We start from the raw sequence: 9,874 nt of genomic DNA on the forward strand, positions 1-9,874 counted from the left end.
CGATGCGTCCGCGTGGACAGCTGCTATACAATAATACATTTCCATTTACCTCCTTCTCTATATCCATACAAAATATCTATCAAACAAATAAAATTAAAATTTTCTTTTGAAAAATGAAATCATTCCATCAGTATTTTCTTATGACGTTGTCACGTTCAACTATCGTCAGTAAATCGACTTTACAGACAACCGATTTTTTTTTCATTCATTTTTGAACACTCCGTATATCTTCCAATACTTGACCTTCTAAACTTTCTGGTTGCATCACTGGTCTGTTGTCCGAATCATTTCAAAATTTAAATTGATAAAATAAAAAAGAAATCACGTTTCATCTCCATTGAATTTATTCAATATACCTACCAATTACCTAGCTAATTTCTCCATTACGAATTAACGTTAAGCAAACCAAATAATTCGATGGTACTGGCACTAAATGCGTGTTGTAATATAAAACTGTACCTACACTAGTAACGTATACTGCATACATATATACCTACCAACAAATATCTGCACACGTAAATACAACGTTTAAATATAAACGTATACCTGGCTGACCTTATGTGATAAAGCCTGCGAACTATTGAAAACTGCGAAACATTAAATGTTAAATAAATGTAAGCAATAACAGTAATTTCGTAGCGCAACCTTTGTAAGAAACGGCGAAGATGAGCGAGGTTCTAAAATGCAAATAAATTGTCTGGTTGCCGTACCCTCCGTTTGACAAATGTACGAATACTCGAAGAAAATTTTCTATTAACCAACCTACATGCTAAATAGATAATTTAAATTTCAATGTAAACGCGTAACTGCTATGTAATAACCATCAGTTATGATTCCAAAAATTTCTCGATTATTGCGTAGCAAGAAGGAACAAGAAAATGAAGAAGAAAGTTAAAGTACTTATACCTTTCAGGCATCTTGATATTATGTTAAATTATTGACCATAAATACTCTGCAATCATCTTGTTGGATAACTTTCAGAAATTGTAGGTTAATAAGTAAAATAATGTTAATAATATTTTATTAAAAGCTTCAAGATTTTATACCATTGGAAAAGTAGTTGTTTAATTATAGAATGTAACTAACATTAAAGAGGAATTACTATCTGTTATGTAATAATGATTTTTGAAATTAACTTAAAAGATAATTCCCAGAGTTTTTCTCTTCTCAAGAATCTTTATCAACGTATTTGACCCCAGGGGTAGTCGTCCCTTTGAAATAAAATTGTATTTTTGTTTAACAACAACAAAATTGTGAATCTACTCTAGTTTTGATCAAGGACCTACATGTTGTTATTTATTATTCAAATTAAAGTTTCTAACAGACGAACAGAATTAACAAAACCTAAAAATTAACTTCATTGAACCTGATTGTGTAAATTGTAATAATACTTATAGCTTTATGGCTTTATATTAATGAGAAAGCAGATATTGATTCAATTAATCATATTGTTGTTATAACTTCACTTTCTAAACAATTTAATTGATTAAAGAAGGTTATAACTTTTCACCACAAGAAATTTGAGCAAAAATTACCTACATATGTCCTCATGTTCATTTGAACAAAGTGTAATTAACTGTAAAATAGTTTAATGTACATTTACTTATTACTTTTCAAGTTTTGCTTTTAATATTCCAACTAAAATTTTCACAACAGTAAGAAAATAATGAATTGTTAAAAACCATAAACATAAACTATACTTGGTAAACTATAAATGACTATTTGTTCACTTGTGCCTCTCTGCAAGAATTATTTAATCAAAAAATTAGTTAATAAAGTTATAATAAGAGTATTTTGAAAGAATTTTCTAAATCCGAATTTTGAGTATTAAAACAACACTTTAAATGTGTAAAAATGCTTATAGCCATTAGAAAATTGTATATTTTACTAATTAAAAGGAAAGCGATAAACGCAGAAAGGTTAAAAAAACGTATAGGATTAAAATATCATTGAAAAACAGGGAACATCAACGTTCGGTCAAGCGCGAAACCCCAGCCTGTGCATGTCCACTTTAAGTAATACTCTGATAATCCTGCCTATTCACTGTTGCTTAGCATACGCATTAGATCATTTATGAACTACTCTCACCCCTTACAATAAAACTTCACTTTGTTAAAACGAACACTGACGATAATTAGCCGCGTATACGTAGTCACAACTGAGTTGCTATTTGATCCCATTTGTGGTACTTTTAAAAATCGATAAATGATAACATTGCATTAGGTACTTACAATCAAATTTCGCGAAGCACCAAATAAGAAGTAGATGGTAGAAGTAGAACTAAAGGTAGAACTAAAAGGCACGTTGCACGAAGAAGATGACAGGGATAAAAACCGTGCACTAAGTGGAACCGGTGATTTGACAAGACTTTTATACCGCACTCTAGATCATCTCCATAATAGCATCATCTCCGAATCACCTCGGCGTCCACGGTTACGACGTCTGCCACAGACCATCACCACCACCACTTCCATCTACAAATGTTAATGTTTACATGTTGGTACCTACGTATTGTACGTTATTATGTTTTGTGTGTTTGAGCTTTAAACATACACGTAACGCATATATCTGTTATTGTGCGAGTTCAAAGACGTAAATATGTAAGCAACCGTTGAAGATGGATTACAAAGTGGCCGAAATTAATTTTGAAAATGCCGAAATTAGGAGCTTTCTAGGAGTTAATTTTATGCCAAAGCCAAAAATTAAAAGCTCATGAACTGTTAAAGATATTCAGTATTTAATTTTGTTTTATTTTATATCGATATATTGATAACTATCGATAATTATCGAATATGTATATCGATATGTCGACAACTATTTGATGTCGAGTTATGAAATTACAAAGTTCAAGAAGAACTAGGGATTACTCTATCGTTTTTTTTTCAATGTTCTTCGAAAAAACAAAATAATAGTATTTTGTTTTGAAACACCTTAATATTTATATACTGGTAATTATGGAATTTTTTAAATATTTTTGAAATTGGATATTTTCTAAGAAAAAAATAAGTAAAAAATAACCAGTTATACACTTATGTCATACGAATTTATTTAGAAACAATATTTATTATGAATTAAAATTGATGTGCTTATATATCAATGTATTAATAATTATCGATACATCGACAGTTGTTTATATATCGAAACAGATATCGATGGTTATAAGTTGCTAATATTGTTATCGATATATCGATAATAATTATTGGAAATATGCCGCTCCGTTTTCAAGTTCTGACGAAAGATGCTCCTAGATATTTCGTATTGTCTATGGACTCTTTGTATGAATGTCCGATTAATTTCAAGTACCATCAACGGGGGTGGTTTACCATCGTATGTGGCAAATATAAGGTAGACTGTTTTATCATCAATTTTTAGGATTCTTATTAGTAAACCACATCAGTAAATCTAAATAATTCATTCATTCCCTTAGAAGCCAAGTTCCGGGCTTTATTTGTATACATTAAAATCGTATCATCCCCATACAGGATTATATGTTCGTTAGCGAATAAATCAAAAATGTTATTATTATGCACTAGAAAAAGTGAAGGCCTCAATGTAGAGCTCATCAGGATTCCCGTGTAGAGCTGACACTTATGACAGAAATGATTATGAATAATTTTTAAATCTAGAGCAATTTTCAGAATATAATAACTGCTTAGTTTATTAAATAACAGGTGATGATCAACTGAGTCAATTGCTCTTTTAGACCAATTTTCAATCCAAATTGATTATTATGATGATTTCTGTTTTATATCAATTTTTCATAAAGTTTCCCAAAATTGGAAATTGATGATATTGATCAATAATTGCTTTCCGAGTACATATTTACTTATTAAAATTTTTTCCCTATATATTCAAAGCCTTTTTGAGAATATTAAAACACTAATTTAATTAATGGGTAATACATGATTTTGGTATGCGTGGATTTGCAGATAATGTAGCAGTATTAGCACCTAGAAAGGAGGAGTTAGAGATAGCTTTAAATTGTTAAAGAAGTATGTCTGGAGGGCGACGTTGTACGGTTGCGAAACATAAAATTAGAAATGAAGAGGTATGAGAAAGAATAGAAGAACAGAGGACTTTACGGAAATCAATAAGAAATAGGCGAGATAGATTGGTAGGAGACCTTCTTGAGCATGAGTCCTTCATGCTGAGTAGTCCTTACTCAGAGACTTATTAGAAGCAGAAACATGAGTTAAGAAGAGTAGACGTAGACCTAGATTATATTACTATTAACAAACAGTAAAGGATGTGGGATGTTCTAGTTTTAGGGAAATGCGAAGATTAGCTCAAGATAGGAAAGAGTGGAGGTGCGTGTCCAACCAGTCTTGGGACTGACGACCTTATGACGGTGACATGATTGTGTAGTTAGGATATCCACTGCATTAATCAGAACCACTGTAAGTACTTGTACCAACCTATAAAAAAAATAAAACATCAGAAACCAAAATAAATTTCAACTAGCCCGTTTCCCCTATAAGACATGTCAATTAGCACAAAACTCTGTAGTACTTCTCTTATTTAACCGAAAAAAAAAACTTTTGGATGTTTCATTCCCACCAACCAGTAATGTTGGTGGGCGGGCAGTCCCTCCGGACTACGCCGGAAGGTAGAGCGGAAGGCCCTCATCAGCCTGCTTTCAGGAATCGTGGGAGTGGATGGGTGGTGGTTCGGGTGAGAAAGGTGAGACGGACGAAATGAAGACAGAAGAGAATGAAAGATTATCTGTGGAATATTACTGCCTCAGCATTTGCCTAGGTGATCCAAGGAAACCACATAAAAACTTGGACCAAGGCAGACGGACCCGGAATCGAACCGGCGTCCTCCCGAATGCTAAACAATGGTCTAAACCTCTAGGTCATGCCGCTCGGTTATTTTAACCGACTCTTTTTTATGCCTACCTACTAACAAAAATAACCATGTTATTCTACTTTCGGTGGGACACTCCGTATATCAAGCGGGTATTATTTGCAATAAGTGGTATATTTTTAGTTCATTACTTCTTATACCAACGCCCTTGGGTCTCCTGCATCCACCTACGACATGTTGGGACATATAAAAACTTGTTTCGTCCAGTTAACGCATTAAATGATACATTGCTAAACTTTTTTTATGTATTTTCATGTAATTTTTTTAATTTATTTTTTTGGAGGCGTGTTGCATGACCCACGTATATTGCACACAATAAATTCATAATTACGAACGTTTAAACAAACTACCATCTACAACATTTCAATGCTGAGCAAGGTTTAATATTTATTATATTTATTAACAAGTTATTTTACGTATNATAAACTGCTTCATGCAATAATTTTATATGCGCTTTTTTATGGTTTTCGTAAACTAAGAAGTTCTAATTATTTGTGCAACTTTACTGAAATGTTAAGTAAACGAGTTGACCATAAAATTTAAATTTCACCATTTTTTGATGTTCTCCTATAAAATCGAAGTACCCCTACAAAACTTTATTAAAAACTTTAATTCTGTTATTTTTTTAATTGATTAATTATTAAACAATGTTAAAAAAAGTAGTTTTTTAATACCCAATATCTACTTATCATAATTCGTGAAGTATTATATCAGAACTTCCACGAATTTCGAATGGTTTAAAGGTTACCAGTAATTCGAAGATTGTTAAACTGCCTAGAACTTCTTTTTGCAATTTTTGTTAAGCACTTAGTATGACGCTGTTAAACCGCTTTCAGCGCGAGGTATTTCTTTAAAAAAAAAAAAGCATCAACTATTAGAAATACTTATAAAAACGAATACCCGATTAGAAATCATCTAAATCGAAGTATGATGCTGATGCTAAATGTTTGATCATCGCCACCGTCAGAAAAAAGTTTGCTTGACTGCGTTCCAGCTTATCTACTACCTATTTTACTTACCATATACGTATATATAGATGTCTTCTTGCAGATAAGAATAAGGAAGACGTTTAAGTAAGAACTTACTTCATCGGCTTGCCAAAATCCCGTATGAGACAATAAATTACCTATGCGTTAGAGAATGTACCCACTTTAAAATAAACAAACTAATCCTAATTTTTTTCTATTTAATAAGGATAAACAACATATTCCCAATCTCAACTTTTCTTAAAAAGTACTGAAATTGAATGCAGAAATTTATGAGTCATTATTTTCTGCCGCTGTTCTGTGTTACCAATCGCGGTATAGCTACAATCTTCTCAACCACATTCGGCTTTGAACTTTTTACTGGACACCACCACGTAGTGCTTGCGTGCATTATTATTATTAAATGGAATTTTGTGTCGACCTACATTCGTCATGATTTCATGAATTGCAAACTAAGCAGAATAATGTAAAAATACGTAAAACGATTTCAAGAATTACAAACAACCACTGTGTGGTCTCAGAAAGGCGTAATCCGTAATAGATTTCATTTGTCAAAAGAAAAATCTTAATAATGTTGCCACTGCGACCGTTTCAGCACACAGTGGCTTCATTTGGTGAATGAATTGCATTGCGTTTTTTTTTTTGGAAATCTTCAAAAGACACCCCCTGAAGGGAGGTAGTGTCGGATTCTTACCGTCTAAAACCCCTCGGGCGGGGAGATAAACCCTGTAGATTGCTCAACCCCGGGAAAAAGGTGTAAAGCTGGGGATTGGGGATAGGGTTGAGGTGGGAATTGGGCTAAGAGTGTGGAAGGAGAGGAGTATTGGGGAGGAAACGGAAGTAGGTGGTCCACGTCTGAGCTGCTGGATGGACACTCGCGCTAAAAAGCAGATGCAGTCATAAAGATATAGGCTATTTTCCATAAAACCGAGCGGCATGGCCTAGAGGTTTAGACCATTGCTTAGCATTCGGGAGGACGCCGGTTTAATTCCGGGTCCGTTTGCCTTGGTCCAAGTTTTTCTGTGGTTTCCGTGGATCATTTAGGCAAATGCCGAGCCAGTAATATTCCACAGATAATCTTTCATTCTCTTCTGTCTTCATTTCGTCCGTCTCATCTTTCTCACCGGAACCACTACCTACCCATTCCCACAATTCCTGAAAGCAGGCTGAAGAGGGCCTTCCGCCCTACCTTGAAACACCCAAAAGTTTTTTTTTCCATAAAGTTGGAGTCCTTTGTATTAACTTATAAGTATAATAGTAGCGAAAAAATCCACAAAATTTGCAGATTAGTTTCTTATACTTGAATTATTTACATTATAAGCGAGTTCATTATCACAAATAAACCACAAATGAAAATACAGCGGATTTCATTTGTTACGTCCTTGGTTATAGCGACCATTTTGCTATAGCAACGTTAAATCTAAGTCCATTGAATTTAAAGCATACATTAGTATAAAATTCATGCGTCTATAGCGAATTCGGATGTAACACCGAGTTCGGGTGTGGCGACTGTTTTTAATGAATCTAAAGACACAAAAGGTTTCTTATCTTTTGTTTACATCCGCGCAGATGATCAACAAATGTGTGACCTTTACCGTTTGTTTATAGATGTTAGTCAGGTACTAGTAGGCAGCTAAACATGTACATTAAAATAGTACAGTTATAAAGTGATCTTCTGAGTAGTAACTGTGTTTAGTTAACTTTTGAATAAGTATGACTCCTGGATGCACATTTATTGGTAAAAAAAAGGCGGAAATCGATTCACAATTGGTGAAAACTATACATAGGCGTCTGTATCTCTTTACCTTTGCCTGTAAGTACTTCCGGATATTACGACGAAATTACAGTGATCCCTTCGTCGTCGTTACATCCGAATTCCACTGTACATTTTTATGGAACAGATTTGTTTATTTATTTCGGTAAATTCCGTCCACATTCTCAAATTTGTGCAGACATGATCTACATTTTACATTTCCGCTGCATATCAGCTGACAAATGTCGATAATGGCTAGCGCCCTGTTCAGTAAACATATAAGACGTCTAGTCATGACAATTAACAAACGGTAAATGGCCCTGTGGGATCGATGGTTGTCTAGGTTGTGGATGGGCCCGGCTTCTATGCTCAACCGATGCTATATCTTTTTTTTCTTAGTTTATGTTTATTAACCTTTTCGTAATATTATTCTTAATAAATTAACTAAAGAAGGATTTTGTTTGATTGCTTAGGATCATAGGCTTACGGTACAAAAAGACAACACGCACGAAGTGTTGTTGATATATCTTTATTCTGTCATCGTTCGTAGATTTTGCTGTAACATACGGCGGAATTGGAAAATACGGAGCCCTATTCCGCCGCGTTTGGAAAGATTCCCAAATTTAAACAGAATTCCATTATAACAGTAGGTAGGTTTTCTTATAATAGGTAATTTCACCAGCGGACATCTAGACACGCTGTTTTTTTATTTAATACGTTTTTATGAAACGAATTAACAATAACTCAAATGTAAACTTTATTCTAATCACGCCAACACTGATGTCTATCTACCAAAATAAATTTCAAAACGCTGGGTTAACAATCCAAAAATTAAATTGACCTAATGTTTTACCAATGTGTAGTACAATGACCATATGTAATAGATATCCACTAAAAGCAGTAATTTACCTGTTTAAATATTGATTTATTTGTTTGGAAGTTCAATAGCAGAAAAAAGAGAATAAATACTTTTTGTCTGAGATGTGGATTTATAAAATCAGAATAATTAATGGGCGTGAGATATAAAAAATTGGCCGTAGTAACCTATAACTACGTCACCTTCGAAAATAAAAAAAAAAAGTTCTTTTTATTATCAACTACCTAGCTATACTACTTGTTTGTAGCTTTCTTCTCAAGAATTACAAAACTTTGAATAATTAACACGTTATTATAACCAAGATAAAAACATTATTGATTATTCCTAGACAAAAATTTTCAGTCTCTCTCCAGTCTCTCAGAGTTTTTCAGTCTTTCAGTTATTGCTTAAGTGTTTTTATGGATCTCTCACAGTCTCTGTATGAGAGACTCGAACGATAAAATTGTTAATTCAGAGATACGAGTCTCTCGTTCGGAGACTGGATACGAAATGAGAATCTCTCCATGAGCGACCCGAGTCTCTCGTTCAGAGAGGCTAAACAATTTTTTTGACAGTGACACCAGGGAGATTCGATGAGAGACGGAGACTCGAGTCTCGCTTTCAGAGACTCTGAGATACTGAACATTTTTATCTCGGGATATACGGGAAATCGATCATACACAGATTCTATGGTGTATTTTGGTTCTTTTGTCATGGAAATTCTTAATTTCATTCAGTTTTTTATAAGGGAGGTCAGAAATTTTTCAGACACTAAATTACTTACCTGAATAAAAGTTCAAGCACAGATTCTATTGAAATTTCCATTGCTTTTGAGAATGGTAATCCCATACATCCCATTGGCAATGCTCCATTTATTACCATTTATTATTATGAGTTGAATGGCAATTTTTCAATAGAAATCTAGTGGAAATTTTTCCACTAGTATGTTAGATATGAAGATGTATCCGAAAATGTAGGATAAGCGAGAGCGTTATAGAATTCAATAAATTCATAACAAAAGACTAGATGAGGACACCTCCTGAGACATGAAAGGATAGTTAGATATAAATTAAAATCAGAAATAGAAGTCGAAAAAGAGTTGGATTAGATTATTTCAAATGATTGAGAATGTAGGACTTGCTAATTTTCGGAAAATGCGAAGATTGGCTTAAGAAAATTTTGCTTGGAAATACAACGTAATAGATAGTACGTAAGTCGTTTTACGACGTTATACAACATTTTATGACACTTTCCTGTACACATTTCGATGGGCTTCCTGGAGCTAGTTCATCAAAAACTCGCAGCTTGGAAAGACAAGGATGTGGATGTAATGTCGTTTTAGTACAATATACGTTTGTTTATCCTTCGGTGATAACACCTATGAAATCATCATATAGTTAGGACGATCACAAT

General features: G+C 33.6%; 1 protein-coding gene across 2 annotated transcripts in view; it reads right to left on the reverse strand.

Annotated features, from left to right (window-relative positions):
* The window catches only part of LOC108737950 (collagen alpha-2(IV) chain-like), a 64,088-nt gene extending 61,683 nt beyond the window's left edge, over positions 1–2,405 (reverse strand). Inside the window, exon 1 of one of the 2 annotated variants that reach the window (XM_025981859.1) lies at positions 2,232–2,405. The gene's annotated coding sequence lies outside the window, so the exon portion shown is untranslated. The remainder of the gene's footprint in view (positions 1–2,231) is intronic. The other variant, XM_018471148.2, reaches the window with a different exon arrangement.
* Positions 2,406–9,874: the final 7,469 nt, after the last annotated feature.

This window comes from Agrilus planipennis, unplaced genomic scaffold, assembly GCF_000699045.2.
Source record: "Agrilus planipennis isolate EAB-ADULT unplaced genomic scaffold, Apla_2.0 scaffold120, whole genome shotgun sequence".
In the NCBI taxonomy this organism is placed as follows: domain Eukaryota; kingdom Metazoa; phylum Arthropoda; class Insecta; order Coleoptera; family Buprestidae; genus Agrilus; species Agrilus planipennis.